Below are 17,353 nucleotides of genomic sequence, written 5' to 3'. Positions count from 1 at the left end.
GCCAATTCACAAAAAAATATTGTTTTGAACAATATTTAAATTTTGGCGCAATACAAGTACAACAATACAATTGAATTAAGGCTACATTAGAAATAACATGACAATAAAAATAATGATAATAATGATGATGTTCATCATCATCATGGTAATGATGTTCATTATCATCATGATAACAATTTTGTTCATCATCTTCATCATGGTAATAATGATGCTGTTCATCTTCGTCATGATGGTAATGATGCTGTTCATCTTCATCATGATGGTATTGATGCTGTTCATTGTCATCTAATCATGGAAGCAGAGATAAAATGATAAGGATGATGATAATGATTTCATAATAATTATGAAATAATAATTATCAAAATAATGATGAAATAATAATTATCAAAATAATGATGAAATAATGATAATCCTAACAATAATAAAGTAAAGATAATTTTAAATTTTTTAAAATAACAAAAAATTATAATTTTAAAAATAAGGGAATAATTTTTTATGATAAAACGATGTTTAAAAGATGTAATGATGTTTTAAAATGAAAATGATTGATAATGACAAAAGGGGATAATGGGGAATAATGATAAGGGGGGAAAAATAAGGGTTAATTTGAAAAATAATGTTTTAAGGGACAAAATTTGATAATGTAGGGACAAAAATTTTTTTTTTTGGGGATAAGGGGGAAATAATAATGACAAATGATTTAATAAAAATTTTAAATTTTTCCTTATTTTACATTATCCAAGTTTTTAAAATTTTTTAAAATATTTTTCCTTATCCAAAGTTATAAATTTAAAAAACCTTACCCTTAAGTTAAAATTTTTTTTTAAATATTTTTTTTTTATCCTAATCGTTTTTCTATAAAAAAAAATAGGTTTCTTTTTGGGAAATGCATAGTTCGGGTCAAACAATTAACATAAAAAACCCAAATTTATTGAAAATTAAAAACGCAACAGCTTTGGTTTTCCCACCCATATTTGCCGCGGGAACCCATTGAAAACATGAGTTTATGAGGGTCATTTCCCAAAAAAAAAACACTCGATTTAAAAACTTAAGAAATGCCCCCCCATTTAACCGTCAAAATTTTGGGTTTGTTCCCACCGGGCTTACTTTAGCATCAGGGGACCCCCAAACATTTTTAACCCTTAAAAACTTTTACTTCCACACAAAAAACGGGGTTTTTGAATATGGGGCTCCACCGCTGTTTTAACGAAATTTCCCTTTTACGCTACGGTTTTGAAGAAAATGAGAAGAAGGGGGCATTCCAAAAACCCCATTTTTCACCCCAAAAAACCATCCCCATCATTTTTTTTGGGGCTACGAAAACTTGAATCCCCAAGGAGGAAACTTGAGGGGGAAACAAAAACTCTACTACTGTGCATCATTCCCTTCCAGAGACGGTTTTTCCTCCTTTATAAAAAAAGGTATCACTGCCCCCAAGATGATGTTTTAAATTTTCCCTGATTTACTTCCCAGTTTTTGTTCCCAAAAACCGGGGGGGGGGGGGGGCTAAAAAAAGGGGGGGGGGGGGGGCCGGGCCCAAATTAAAAAGGACAGAAATATCAAGGAAAAACGGGAATTTAAAGTAGAAAACTTTTCTACGATATATAATTTTTAAGTAGAGAAATTTTGGAAAAAAATCTTTTTAATACCAAATTATCAATAAATTTAACACTTTACTTGCTTTAACAAAAAACTCCCCGATAAAAACCTGTACGTCCCCCAAACCCTTTTTAAATTTAAAAATCATCGTCTTTTTAATCATTTTCATAAGGGGATATTTTTTCATGGTTATCATCCCCTTAATATTTATTTTTAAAACTTTTTATTTTGTTTCAAGTGTTTATCAAGATTATTATCGTTTTGGGGCGCCCATTTTATTGTGATTTTTTTATCTCTGTAAATTAAATCGCCTTTCGAATTTTAATGTTTACACTTTAAAACTTCATTTTTTATTATGATTTATATTACTTCATTATTATTTAAAAATTATATTATTTCCTTTATTATTATGATAAAATTTTTACTTCATTTTATTATGAAAAAAACTTTAATATCATTATTTTTTGTGATACAACAAAAAAAATCATTATTATTATGATAAAACCATAAAAATCATTATTTTTCTGATACATTTTGCTTCTTATTAGTATAAAAAATATATTATTTCAAAATTTTATGAAAAAAAACCATTTCTTCATTTTTCCTTTTTAAAACACTTTTTACTATGATGGTGAAAAAAAATTTCAACATTATTTATCGTTTAATTTATCTTTAAACTTTATTTACCCCCCGCTAACTTTATTTACCTTTTTATTATTCATTAAAATTTTTTTATCATCAACATAATTTACCCATAAAACCCTTTAATTTTTTTCTTCAAACAAAATTTTATCAAAAACAAAATTTTTTCTCAACTAATTTATCATAAAAACAAAAAATTTTTCATAAAATTTTAATTTTATCAAAAAAAAATTTATCATTAAACAATTTTTTCTTAAAATTTTTTATCAATTTTTTTTTATCATTAACATTTTTTTTATTAATTTAGTTACCCTTAAACCCGGTTTTTTGATCAGTTCATTTTTTCTTTAAACATTTTCTTCAAATGTTTTTATAAATTAAACATTTTTCATAAATGATTTATCATTCCCCTTTACATCAATGTTTTTTTACTTTAACATCTTTTACAGTTCATTGACCTTAACTTTAAATAAAAAATTTATTTTTATAAATATTTTGTAAAATTAACACTAAAATTTTTTTTATCTTTAACATATTATCAAATTTTTTTATAAATCAAATTTATTATGAAATTTTTTGAAAACTATTTTTCCCAATTTATTTTTTTTTTAAAAATACTTAAAAAATTTTTTTTATCACCCCCAAAACTTTTTAAATGTTTTTTCGGCTTTTTTGGCAAATTTAATGTTCCTGTTATTTTTTTTGGGTCGTTATTTCTGCCCCGGGGTCTGGGTTTTTCCAATGCTTTTTCGGGAGAAAACCCATTTACTTTCTCTTTGACCTCTCTTTTTAAAATTTATCTTTCCCCACTTTTTTATCTTTTTTTTAAAAATTAGCAATGTTTATCTTATTATTCATAATTACAAAAAAAAATCTATTTATCTTTAAAAAACCCCTTTATTATCAATTTTTTTACATTAACTTTTTTTTAATTTAGCAAAAAAAGTATTTTTTAAATTTTTTTATAAAATTAAATTTTTACCATTAAAAAAAATTCATCACTTTAGATGTCTTTAACCCATTATTATTTTTAAAACTTTTTTTTTAAAATTTTAAAAAATTTTATTTATTTAACATTTTTTTATTAAAACCTTTATTTATCATTAATATTTTTTATCATATACATTTTTATGAAATAATGTTTAAATTATCTTTAACAGTATTTTTTCAATTTAGTTCCCAAAAGGGAAATTTAATTATAATTTTTTTTTCTAAATTTATCATATTATCTAAAATTTAAAAACTTTTCTTCATAAATTTTTTTATCTTTAAACCTTGTTCATCAATTTTTTATCATAAACATTTTTTCATCAATTTAGTTTTTCTTAAACTTTTTTTATAGTTCACAAAATCTTTTCTTTTATATATCAATTTTTTTATCAAAAAACATTATTTTTTCTATTATTTATCAAACATTATATATAAATTTTAAATTTATCATTAACATTATTTATCAATTTTTTTTTCCTTTAACATTTTTTTCTTTTTTATTTATCATTAACATTATTTATAAATTTAAATTTTTTCCCGTAAAACCATTATTTATCATCTTTTTTATCAATGAAAATTTGACATTTTTTGTCTTTTTCATTTTTTTTTTAAACGGGTTATAAATTAATTTCCCTTTAAACCCATTATTATTTTATTATCATTAAAAATTTTAATTAAAATTTTCATTAATTTTATAATTTTTATTTTTTAAATATTGATTTATTTTTCTTTAAATATTAATCATTTTTTCCATTAATTTTAATTTTACTTACCCATTAAATTAATTTTTTATCTTTTACATTATTTTTTTTTTTTAAATTTTTATTTTTTTTTATCATTAATTTTTTCATCAATTTTACTGATCGAAAAACTTTATTGAAACTTATTTTTTATTATCATTTTTTACAATTTTTTTATCACCCCAGTATTTTTTAAATTTTCTTGCCCAATTTTTCTATCACTTTATTAAATTCTTTAAAATTTTCCTTTAAAAAAATTTTTTTATTATTTACAAAAAACTTTTTAAAATGTCTTTTTGGCTTAGTGTGAAATTTTAGTGTTCTGCTATTTTTGGGTTAATTACTTTTGTAAAGGTCTCTTTGGTCCGGTGCCTTAAAAAAAGGGGGGGTTTTTTTTCCCCCTTTCCCCGGGCCCCCCTAACCCCCCTTTAAAAAAAATTTTTTTTTAAAAAAAAGGGGGCAAAAAAAAAACCCCCCTTTTTTCCCAAAAATTTTTTTGGGGCCCCTTTTTTTAAAAAAAAGGGGGGGGCCCCCCCCCCCCGGGGGGGTTTTTTTTTTCCCCCCAAAAAAGGCCAAAACCCGCACCCCCCTTTTTTTTCCCCTCCCCCCAAAAATTTTTTTCCCCCCCCCCCCCCTTTTTTAAAAAAAAAGGCCCCAAAAAAAAAAAAAAATAACCCGGGGCCCCCCAAGGTTAAAACCCCCGGGGAAAATTTTTTAAAAAACCCAAAAAGGCCCCCCCCCCAAAAAAAAACCCCTTTTAAAAAAAACCCCCCTTTTTTCCCCCCCTTGGGGGTTTTTTTTAAAAAACCCTTTTTCCCCCAAAAAGGGGGGGGGTTTTTTTCCCCCAAGCCCCCCCTTTTTTTCCCCCCCCGGCCTTTTAAAAGGGGGAAAAAAAAAAATTTAAAAAATTTTCCCAAAATTTTTAAAACCCCAAAAAAAAAGGGGGGAAAAAATTTGGAAAAAAATTTTTTTAAAAAAAAAAAATTTTTTAAATTTTTTTAAAAACGGGATTTAAAAAAATTTTAAAAAAAAAAAAAAAAAAAAAAATTAAAATATATTAAAAGAAAAAAAATTTTAAGGGGGAAAAAAAAAAAAAAGGGGGGGGGAGGGAAAAAAATAAATTTTTAAAAAAAAATTTTTTTGAAATTTTTAAAAAAAAAAAAAAAAAAAAAAAAAGGGGGGAAATTTTAAAAAAAAAAAAAAAAAAAATTTTAATTTTTTGGGGGAAAAATTTTTTTTAAAAAAAGGGAAAAAGGGAAAAAAGGGTTTTTAAAAAAAATTTTATTTAAAGGGTTTTTTTAAAAAAATTTTTTTTTTTTAAAAAAAAAATTTAAAAAAAAAAAAAAAAAAAAAAAAATAAAAATTTTTTAAAAAAAAAAAAAGAAAAAAGAATAAAAAAAGGGGGGAAAAGAGAGGGTTTTTTTAAAAGGGGGGAAAAATAAAAAAAAAGGGGGGGGGAAAAATTTTTAAAAAGGGTTTTTAAAAAAAATTTTTTTTTTTTAAAAAAAAAAAATTTTAAAAAAAACAGGTTTTTTTAAAAAATTTTTTTAAAAAAAAAATTATGGAAAAAAAAAGAAAAATTTTAAAAAAAATTTTTTATAAATTTTTATAAAAAATTTTTTTTTTAAAAAAAAAAAAAATTTTTTAAAAAAAAAAAAATTTAATTAAAGGGGATTTTAAAAAAAAAATTTTTTTGGGGGGAAATTTTTTTTTAATTTTAAAAAAAGGGAAAAAAATTTTTTTTAAAAATTTTTTAAAAAGGGGGGTTTTTTAAAAAAAATTTTTTTTAAAGGGTTTTTTTTTAAAATTTTTAAAAAAAATTTTTTAAAAGGGGAAAAAATAGGAAAAAAAAAGGGGGAAAAAAAAAAAATTTTTAAAAAAATAATTTTGGGGAAAAATTAAAATTTTAGATTTAAAAAATTTTTAAAAAAAAAGGGGGGGAAAAAAAAAGATAAGAATAAAATTTTAAAAGAAAGGGGAAAAAAAAAAAAATAAAAGGGGGGGAAAAAAATAAAAAAAAAAAAAAAAAAAGGGGGAAAAAAAAAAAATTTAAAAAAAAAAAAAAAAAAAAAAAAATTTTAAAAAATATAGAAAAAAAAAAAAAAAAAAAATTTTTTTTTTTTTTTTTTTTTTAAAAAATTTTTTTATAAAATTTTTTTTTTAAAAAATATTTAAAAAAAAGGGGGGTATATATTTTTTTATATATTAAAAAAAAATTTTTTTAAAAAGGATATATTTTTTTAAGGGTTTTTTTTTTAAAAAAAATAATATTTTTTATTTATAATAGGAAAAAATTTTTTTTTTATTATAAAATATAAAAAAATTTTTTTTAAGGTTTTAAAAATTTTTTAAAAAATTTTTTTATTTAAAAATTTTTTATAAAAAAAATATATTAATTTTTTTAAAAAAAAAAAGTTTTTAAAAAAAATTTAAAAAAAATTTAAAATATTAAAATATTAAAAAATTTTTTTTTGGGGTAAAAAATTTTTTTTTTTAATTTTTTAAAAATTTTTATATATAAAAAGGGGTTTTTTTTTTAAAAAAATTTTAAAAAAATATAAAATTTTTTTAAAAAAAAATTTTTAAAAAAAAAAAAATTAATATATATTTTAAAATTTTTTTAAAAAAATTTTATAATTTTAATATATTTAAAATAATTTTAAAATAAAATTATATAATTTTATTATTTTTAAAAAAAAAATTTTTTTTAATTTTAAAATAAAAATTTTTTTAATTAAAAATTTTTTATTAAATTATTTTTTTTTTTATAATTAAAATATTTTTTATTTAAAAAAATTTTTTATGATAAAAATTTTTTTTTTTTCATATATTAAATTTTTAAATATTTTAATTTTATTTAAAAAAAATGTTATATAATTTAAATATAAAAAAAAATATTTTTTAAAAAAAAAAAAATTTTTTTTTTTATTATATATAAAAATTTTTTATAAATTTTTTATTTTAAAATATTTTTAAAAAAAAAATTTTTTTAGGTTTTTTTTATTAAAAATAATTTTTTTTATATAATTTTTTCATTTTTTAAAATTTAAAAAAAATTTTTTAAAAATTTTTTTTTAAAATTTTTTTTTTTTTTTTTTAAAATTGCCCAAAATTTAAAATTTTTTCCCCCTTTTTTTTTTTTGGGAAAATTTTTTTTTTTGGGGTTTAAAAATTTTTTTGGAAAAAAATTTTTTTTGTTTAAAATTTTTTTTTTTCCCTTTTAAAAAAAAAATAAAAAAATTTTTTAAAAAAAAATTTAAAAAAAATTTTTTTTAAAAAAAATTTTTAAAAAATTTAAAAAAAAAATTTTTTAAAAAACCCCAAAAAAAAAAATTAAAAAATTTTTAAAAAAATTTTTTTTTTTTTGGGAAAAAAAACCCTTTTAAAAAAAAATTTTTTCTGGGTTTTACTGGTAAAATTTTTTTTTTTTTTTTTAAAATTTTTTTTTTTTAAAAAAAAAAAAACCCCCTTTTCCCCTTTTTTAAAAAAAGGGGGGGCCAAAACCCCGGGTTTTTTCCCTTTTTTTTTTTTTTAAATTATATATTAGATATTATATATATATTAGATACTATGTATATATTAGACATTATATATATATATTATATAATATATATATATTATATATATATATATATGTCTTTCATCATATCTTGCTAACATCATATTAACTGACACTCGTTATCACAATCATTATTTAACCCTTATTTTTATCTGTCATTACAAAATCTTTATTATCGTTATCATTATTATCGTTATCATTATTATCGTATCATTATTGTATTATATATATGATATTTATATATATTTTATCAGATATTATTTTATTATATAATTTAATAATTTATTCTTATAAACATAGATATAAGCTTTATTATATTAGTATTATATCTTAGTACATGATATTATTATAATTTATATATGATATTAGTTATATACATTAATTATATTATTTATTCATATATTTGTTATCTATCTGATAACGAAAGTCTTATCACATCATTATTAATAATATGATTCATAAAATATAACACATTTATATATACATACAAGATGTATTCTTATATTTATATTATGATTTATTATTGATTATTACTTAATGTTTCAGCTATCGTTGTTTATGTTATTATCTAAGTATCTTTTTATTTTCTCACACATTATTTATCATTCTGTTCTCACTAGATATTATCTACTTCATTAGCATTATTATATAGCTTTTACATCATTATTATTACATATTCTTAGCTATTAATACATTATTCTTACATTATTTATAAGAATTTATCATTGCATTATTATCATTACATATTTCATTAGAATATTATCCTGTATTTATCTTATATTTACATAGCTTATTTATTGCATATTATATTAGATTATTATCTAGTTATTTATATTATCATGTTTAAATCAATTATCATAGTCTTAATACTATTATATATCGTAAGTTCATTATCATTATCATATGTTATGTATCAAGTTACCATATCATATTACATCATCATAGTTACATATCATAGTTACATATCTAAGTTACCATATCATAGTACATCATCATAAGTTACATCATATAGTTTACATATCTAAGTTACCATATCATATTACCATCATCATAATTACCATTTTATCATAGTTACATCATTAGATATTATCCATTCATTATTTACATAAGTTACTTTCTATCATATATGTTACCATCATCAAAGTTAACATCATCATAAGTTACCATCATCATAAGTTACCATATCATAAGTTACCAGTTATTAGTATCCTGGTCATTATATATTCATCGATCATATTTATCATATCATTATATATCATGATCATTATTAATCATCATTAGTTATCATATCATTAAGTTATCATATCATTAGTTATCATATCATAGTTGTCATATCATTAGTTATCATGATCATTAGTATCATGATCATTATTTATATATCATAATTATCATGATCATTAGTTATCATGATTTTTTCATTAGTTATCATTCTTATCATGCATTATGTATAAATATATTATCATGTCTTATTTACATTATATTTTTCATTGTTTATCTGTTCCATGCCTTCAGGATAACACCATTGCTTTCATTGACCTCTCTTTACATTCGTTCTAATACGTACTTCATATCATAAGTATCAGTCATCGTTGGTATATCATAGTTACTGTCTATACATGCATAACATCAATAATTGCCAATATGTTACGATTCATAACCATATCATAGTTATCATGATCTTAGCCATGACATTAGTAATCTCATAAGTACATGATCATGTTACATGATGTTCATTATGATTCATCTATCACAAGCATCTCGACTAAACTCACTTCCCTGTACTCATTTAGTTCATCCATTTGAACTTGTTACACCAGTCTACGTTCAGTCATCAGTAACCACATTGAACCCTTACTTTACTTCCATCAAAACTGTCTTATTATCATATAGGTACCATCAGTCTGTTTACATTCATAGTTACGGATTTAAAGACATCAACAGAAATATAGTCATACATCATAACCATCACCATCACTTATTCATGCTACATATTTTTATAGACCAGCTAACGCAATTGATGGATCAACATTTACGTGTCTATCATCTCTTACGTAGATCGATTCATTCTCCATTATCGAAACGTTATCAAGAAACTGTTTTGAATTATACGTGCACACATCTATCATATCACTTAGTTAGAGAATTTGAATAAATTATTTTCATGACTAAATTATCATATCAATTAACATCATTATTGCTACAAACTACCATATAGACTGTACGTCCAATCTTGTTCAATCAAAAATCATCTACATGTTTAATCATTCATATCATGATAGTTATCATGGTTATCTCGCATTATCATTATTATTACGTTACATATTATTAATGTTGTTTCAGAATGTGATCATGATTCATTATCGATAGCTCATTATTATTATAATTATTTTATCTCTGTCCATCATTGTATCGCTTTCATTTTCAATGATACACATCTATCTTCATTTTTTTATTATGGTTAATCACTAATAACATTATTATTACTGATAACGTTGTCTTCAAGTGCTATTCATGATATATTTTTTGATGTCATATTATATGTACATGCTTCATTTAGCTTATAATTATGATACACATTCTTATGTATACGATAACATTACTTCATTATCTATCATGACTATTATTAATTTCAATTTTATCATTAATTATTTTTTATCAATTAATTGTATACCTTCTTTTCAATTATTATTGATAAATTATCAATTATTATTGATAACATTTACTTCTATCCTTTACATGCTTATTCATTAACTTTATTCATGTAACATTAATTATACAATTATTGTATATAACTCATTTAGCAATTAATAATCGTTTACATAAATTATTTATATTACAATATTTATCGTTACATCATTTAGCATTAACATCATTTAGCATTAATCATTTAGCATTACATCATTACTTAACTTTCTTTAGATTAACATCATTTAGCATTAACATCATTTAGCATTAAATCATTTAGCATAACTATTATTAACATTTATTATCATTAACATTATCATTTCATTTTACATACATCAATATTATTTATCAATTATTTATCGTTAACATTATTTTATCATCATTTATCAGTACATTATTTATCAATATTTATCATTAACATTTATTTATCAATTATTTATCATTAACATTATTTATTAATTTAGTTATCATGAACGTTTTAGATCAGTTTCATTTATCATTAACATTTTTATCAGTTCTTTGACCATTAACATTATTTATCAAATTATTTGTTATAAATATTTATGTATCATTAACACTCAATTTATTTATCTTTAACATTATCTATCAATATATTTCTCTTACATTATATATAAATTTATTTATCATCAACATCATTTATCTTTTTATTTATCATCCCAAAATCTTTTTATGTCGTATAGGCTTTATTGTGAAAGTAGTGTTCCTGATTACTACTTAGTCGTTATTTCTGTCAGGGTCTCGTGTTCCAGTGCCTTCAGATGAAAGCAGTTATATCTCTTTGACCTCTCTTCTTATAATTTATCATTACAACTATTTATCTTATTATTTATAATTAGCAATGTTTATCATATTACAATTACAAATATTATCAATTTATTCATCATTAACATTTATTATTAATTTATTTACTATTACATTATTTATGAATTCATTTCCCATTAAAATAATTCATCACTTTAGATGTCATTAACATTATTCATCATTTTAATTTAGTATTAACATTTTTTTATTATTAACATTATTTATCATTTACATTATCATTAATTAATTGATTATTTATCATTAACAGTATTTATCAATTTAGTTACCATAAGTATTGTTTATAATTTATTTCTCATTATCATATTATCTACTAATTAACATTATTCATCAATTTTTATTTATCATTAATATTATTTACTAGTTCCATTTATCATTTACATTATATATCAATTTATTTATCATTAAGATTATTAACAATTTATTTATCATTAACATTATTTATCAATTAATCTATCGTTAACATTATTTATCATCTTTTTATCAATGATGTTGACATTATTTGTCATTTCATTTATGTCTAACATTATTTATCAATTTCAATTTATCATTAACCACTATTTATCTTATCATTTTTAATTACAACTATTTGTCTTTTTAAATTTTATGATTACCACTATCTATCTTATTATTTATAATTAGCAATGTTTATCATATTATTCATAATTACAAATATTAATCAATATATTTATCATTAACATTAATTATCAATTCATTTACTATTAACATTATTTATCAATTCATTTACCATTAAAATAATTCATCATTTTAGATGTCATTAACAGTATTTATCAATTTAGTTACAATAAGTATTATTTATAATTTTATTTCTCATTTATTATATTATCTATAATTATCATTATTCATCAATTTATTTATCATAAACATTATTTACTAGTTCACTTATCATTTACATTATATATCAATTTATTTATCGTTTACATTTATTATTAACATTATTTATCAATTATTTATCATCAACAATATTTATCATTTCATTTATCATTAACATTGTCTATCATTTAATTTATCTTTACATTATCAATTTATTTATCATTAATACTATTAATTTATTTATCATTAATATTATTAATTTATTTATCATTTACATTATTTATTTATTTATTATTAATTTATTTATTATCATTAACATTATTCATCAATATACTGATCGTAAACTTTATTTATCAACTTATTTATCATTATCATTATTTATCAATTTATTTATCATCAATATTATTTATCTTGAACATTATCTATCACTTTATTCATCATTAACATCATTTAATTATTTAACATTATCTCTTAATTTATTTATCTTTAACATCATCTATCAATCTAGTATTATTTACAAAATTATTTTAATGTCTTTTCGGGTTTAGTATGAAAGTACTGTTCCTGCTATTATTTTGTTATTACTTTTGTCAAGGTCTCGTGTTCCGAGTGCCTTCAAGATGAGAGTAGTGGCATCTCTTTGACCTCTCTTCTTCGGCCGCGTCCCTCTAATCGGCTTCATATATAAGATCAGATCTCTTGTTGGAAAAGCATAGTTCAGTGGAACAGCTAACATCAACAGCCAATATGAGTTTCAACGCAACAGCTTTCATTGTCTGGGCTACCCTTCTCTTGCTTCGAGCAACTAATGGGCTTCAGCCAGACTTGCCCCTCAAACAGTTTCAAGAGGAGTTTTCTGCAGTCACTCTGAAAAGCACTCGACTAGAATTCAGCACCGCTCTCTTTACCGTCGCCAATCTGGATTTTAAACCTGCATATGTTACCGTCACGACCACCACATGCGAACCCTTTACCGTTACTCACACAGAAACGGTTTCCGAACATCAGGCTCCACATTTGGCTTATACAACGCATTACGTTACGGAGCTGAACATCATCGAGAAGAATAGGGCATACACTCGAACCATTTATCAACCTCAAACCATCACCATCACTTATTCGGCTACCCAACTTGAAGACCAGCTGACGCAACTTGAATGGACAACTACATCTACGACTGTGTCTACCATCTCCTTAACAGAGACGGTTTCTTCCTCCATTACAGAGACGGTATCACTGACCGAAGCTGATGTGTTCACTTCCCTCATCTACGTCCCATGTTACTAGAACCATGACGAACGCCTGGCCAATCCACAAGACTGTTTACCAGACAGAATATATCAAGGAGACTGTTAATTACGTAGCAACGGCTGTCGAAACATCTACGGTATATTACTGTTAAGTAGAGAAATGTGAATAAAGTCATTCATACTAAATTATCCATCAATTATCGCATTCCTTACATCGCACAACTACCGATATAACTTTATGTATTGTTAACACTATTTTCAAATTTATTTATCATTAACATTATTTATCTATTTATTTATCATTAACATTATTTATCTATTATTATATTACATTGACATTATCTTTATTTATTATTTATCATTAACATTATTTATCTAATTTTCATTAATCATTATCATTATTTTAACATTATTATATTTATACTATTTTTATTTATTATCATTAACTTTATTTATCTATTTATTTATCATTACACATTTATTATTTATCTTAATTTATTTTATTTATTATCATAACATTATCTATATTTATATATATATCTATTATCTTTACAAATCTTTAATGTCATGCTTATTGTAAGTAATGTTCCTGCTTATTACTTTGTCGTTATTTTTGTCAGGGTCTCGTGTTCCCAGTACCTTCAAGATGAAAGTAGTTACATCTCTTTGATCTCTCATCTTTATCATTACCAGTATTTATCTTATTATTTATAATTAACAATGTTTATCATATTATTTATAATTAACAATGTTTATCATATTATTCATAATTACAATTATTAATCAATTTATAATTAACATTATTAATCAATTAATTTATAATTAACATTATTTATCAATTCAATTATCATCAATATTATTTATCAATTCATTCATCATCAATATTATTTATCATTATTTATACATTGTTTATCCTTTCATTTATCAATGACATTATTTATCCTTTCATTAATCAATGACATTATTTATCATTTAATTTATCTTAAACATTATTAATTTATTTATCATTTAATTTATCTTAAACATTATTTATTTATTTATCATTTAATTTATCTTAAACATTATTAATTCATTTATCATCAACATTATTAATTCATTTATCATTAATATTATTAATTTATTTATCATTTGCATTATCAATTTACTTATTATTGATTTATTTATTATCATTAACATTATTTATCATTATCATTATTTATCAATTTATTTATCATCAACATTATTTATTTATCTTTAACATTATTAATTCATTTATCATTAATATTGGACATGGACAACTACATCTACGACTGTGTCTACCATCTCCTTAACAGAGACGGTTTCTTCCTCCATTACAGAGACGGTATCACTGACCCAGTGTTCATCTCCCTGATCTACGTCCCGATCTTTGTTACCAGAACCATGACGAACACCTGGCCAATCCACAAGTCTGTTTACCAAACAGAATACCTCAAGGAAACCGTTAATTACGTAGCAACGGCTGTCGAAACATCCACGTTATATAACTGTTATGATGATTACTAGTCGAGTAATGTAAATAAAGTGGTTTCAAATTTATCTATCTATTAACGCGTTCCTTGTTTCGTACACTATCGTTATAACTATACATGCTGAATCACTGTGTAATTAAAATAATTTATTTGCTTTGTAGTATTTGTATCATCAGCAACCATAAAACCATCTATCGTTTTTTTGCCAGCATTAATTTATTGCTGTTGTGAAAACGCTCGTTGTACTACAAGGAAAGTAGTTCTTAATCATAATCACTGATACCACAGTGTTATTTTGGATTTTTTTTTTATTTTTTTTTTTGTTATGACATACATTCAAAATTAAATAGATTAATCAAGAATCCTGTATAGCTGATTATCCATTTATTGTAACATAAAAGCGTAAACTAAAAGACTGGAATCCTTGGGCAATAAGCGAAAGTATTCATGAAGATAAACCCTATATATAAGATTCAACATCACTGCTTCAATGTGAATATTTTGTTTTGTGGCGATTACACTGGAATTGTGAAATTCCAAATTTGGGTTCAATTTCTTCACATAAACAGTTAGGATGGCCGAGTGGTCCAAGGCGCTGCGTTCAGGTCGCAGTCCGGTCTTCCGGGCGTGGGTTCGAATCCCACTCCTGACACTGCCATTATAAAATGAGTGGTATGAAAAGGATGCTTAGCAACCTTAATGTGTATTGGATTAACTAATCTACTTTAAATGAAAGTGTTTATTATTACGAACATTTACGTTATCGTTATCTTTCTTCCTAAATTATCATTATCCTAAGTTATCATTATCCTAACTTATCATTATCCTAAGTTATCATTATCCTAAGTTATCATTATCCTAAGTTATCATTATCCTAAGTTATCATTATCCTAAGTTATCATTATCCTAAGTTATCATTATCCTAAGTTATCAGTATCCTAAGTTATCATTATCCTAAGTTATCATTATCCTAAGTTATCATTATCCTAAGTTATCATTATCCTAAGTTATCATTATCCTAAGTTATCATTATCCTAAGTTATCATTATCCTAAGTTATCATTATCCTAAGTTATCATTATCCTAAGTTATCATTATCCTAAGTTATCATTATCCTAAGTTATCATTATTTGTTATCAGTATCTAATTATCATTATCCAATATCATGTATTAATATCATTATCTAATATATTATCCTAATTACATATCCAATTACATATCTAATTATCATTCCTAAGTTACATTATCTAAATACATTATCAATTAAAAACAATATAATAATCATATGTTCTCATCATCAATAACAATTTTGTGTCATATCTAATCAATCATGTAATAATGATGTTTGCAATGCATTCTCATATGGTAATGATGCTGTTCATCTTCATCATGATGGTAATGATGCTGTTCATTGTCATCTAATCATGGAAGCAGAAATAAAATGATAAGGATGATAATATTTTCATAATTAATTATGAATATGATGATCAATTCATCAAAGATAATGATGAAATAATGATCAATCATAATAGATAATAAATGATAAGAGATAGATATAATAATTAAATAAATTTCGATATGACAATCTTAATTAATGATAATATAATAACGATTAAATGGAATAATTATTATGATAATAATGATGATAATGATGATAATGATGATGAAAACGATGATAATGATGATTAAAACGATGATAATGATGATAATCGTGCTATATGATTGTAATGATAATTAATGACATATAATTATTAATGACAATAATGTATAATGACATATAATGATAATGACATATATGTAATGTACAATATATGATAATGGTAATCATTATCCTACGTTATCAAATTTTAAAAATTATCTTTTCCTAAGTTATCATCTTAAGTTAGATTATCCTAAGTTTTATAATTTCATTTATTTATCATTATTATTTTTCATTATGATTATTTTTCATTATCATTATTTTTCATTATCATTATTTTTTCATTATCATTATTTTTCATTATCATTATTTTTCATTATATTATTTTTCATTATCATTATTTTTCATTATCATTATTTTTCATTATCATTATTTTTCATTATCATTATTTTTCTTTATCATTATTTTTCATTATCATTAGTTTTCTGTATCATTATTTATCATTATCATTAGTTATCATTATCAAATTCAAAATTTGGGTTCAGTTTCTTCACATGAACAGTCAGGATGGCCGAGCGGTCCAAGGCGCTGCGTTCAGGTCGCAGTCCGGTCTTCCGGGCGTGGGTTCGAATCCCACTCCTGACACTGCCTTTATAAAATGTGTGGTATGAAAAGGATGCTTAGCATCCTTAATGTGAATGTAGATTTTGCGAAAGTTGATTAGTTAATCTGATAAACGAAAGTTCTTCATTACATTTCAGCGTTACTATGAATAATTATGATCCAGTAATAATATCAACACATTTTTATAGCTAGTACAAATAGCAAGATGTAATTCTTATACTTTCTATCATTAGTGATCATTATAAGTAGTCATGATATCAAGTTACCTTGATATTGTTATCAGATCTTATACGTTGTTCTTATTTAATTAACATGTTATTTTATCGTAAACGTATCTTGTTATTATCATTTTACCATCACACATTATTTATCATTACCATTATTTATCATTAGCATTATTATCATTAGCATTATTTATCTTTAGCATTATTAATTATTAGCATTACTTATCATTAGCATTAT

The 17,353-nt window shown here is 22.3% G+C and overlaps 2 non-coding genes across 2 annotated transcripts; both read left to right on the top strand.

The window, feature by feature from the left end:
* The first annotated feature begins 15,197 nt into the window (after positions 1 to 15,197).
* Positions 15,198 to 15,281, top strand: Trnal-cag. The gene has a single exon. It is a non-coding gene; the product is annotated as a tRNA-Leu (tRNA).
* A 1,547-nt stretch (positions 15,282 to 16,828) lies between these two features.
* On the top strand, positions 16,829 to 16,912 carry Trnal-cag. The gene has a single exon. It is a non-coding gene; the product is annotated as a tRNA-Leu (tRNA).
* The last annotated feature ends 441 nt before the right edge of the window (positions 16,913 to 17,353 follow it).

This window comes from Penaeus monodon, chromosome 41 (genome assembly GCF_015228065.2).
Source record: "Penaeus monodon isolate SGIC_2016 chromosome 41, NSTDA_Pmon_1, whole genome shotgun sequence".
Classification (NCBI taxonomy): Eukaryota; Metazoa; Arthropoda; class Malacostraca; order Decapoda; family Penaeidae; genus Penaeus; species Penaeus monodon.
Note: the sequence above shows the minus strand (reverse complement) of the source record. Positions and strands in the feature narration are given on the sequence as shown.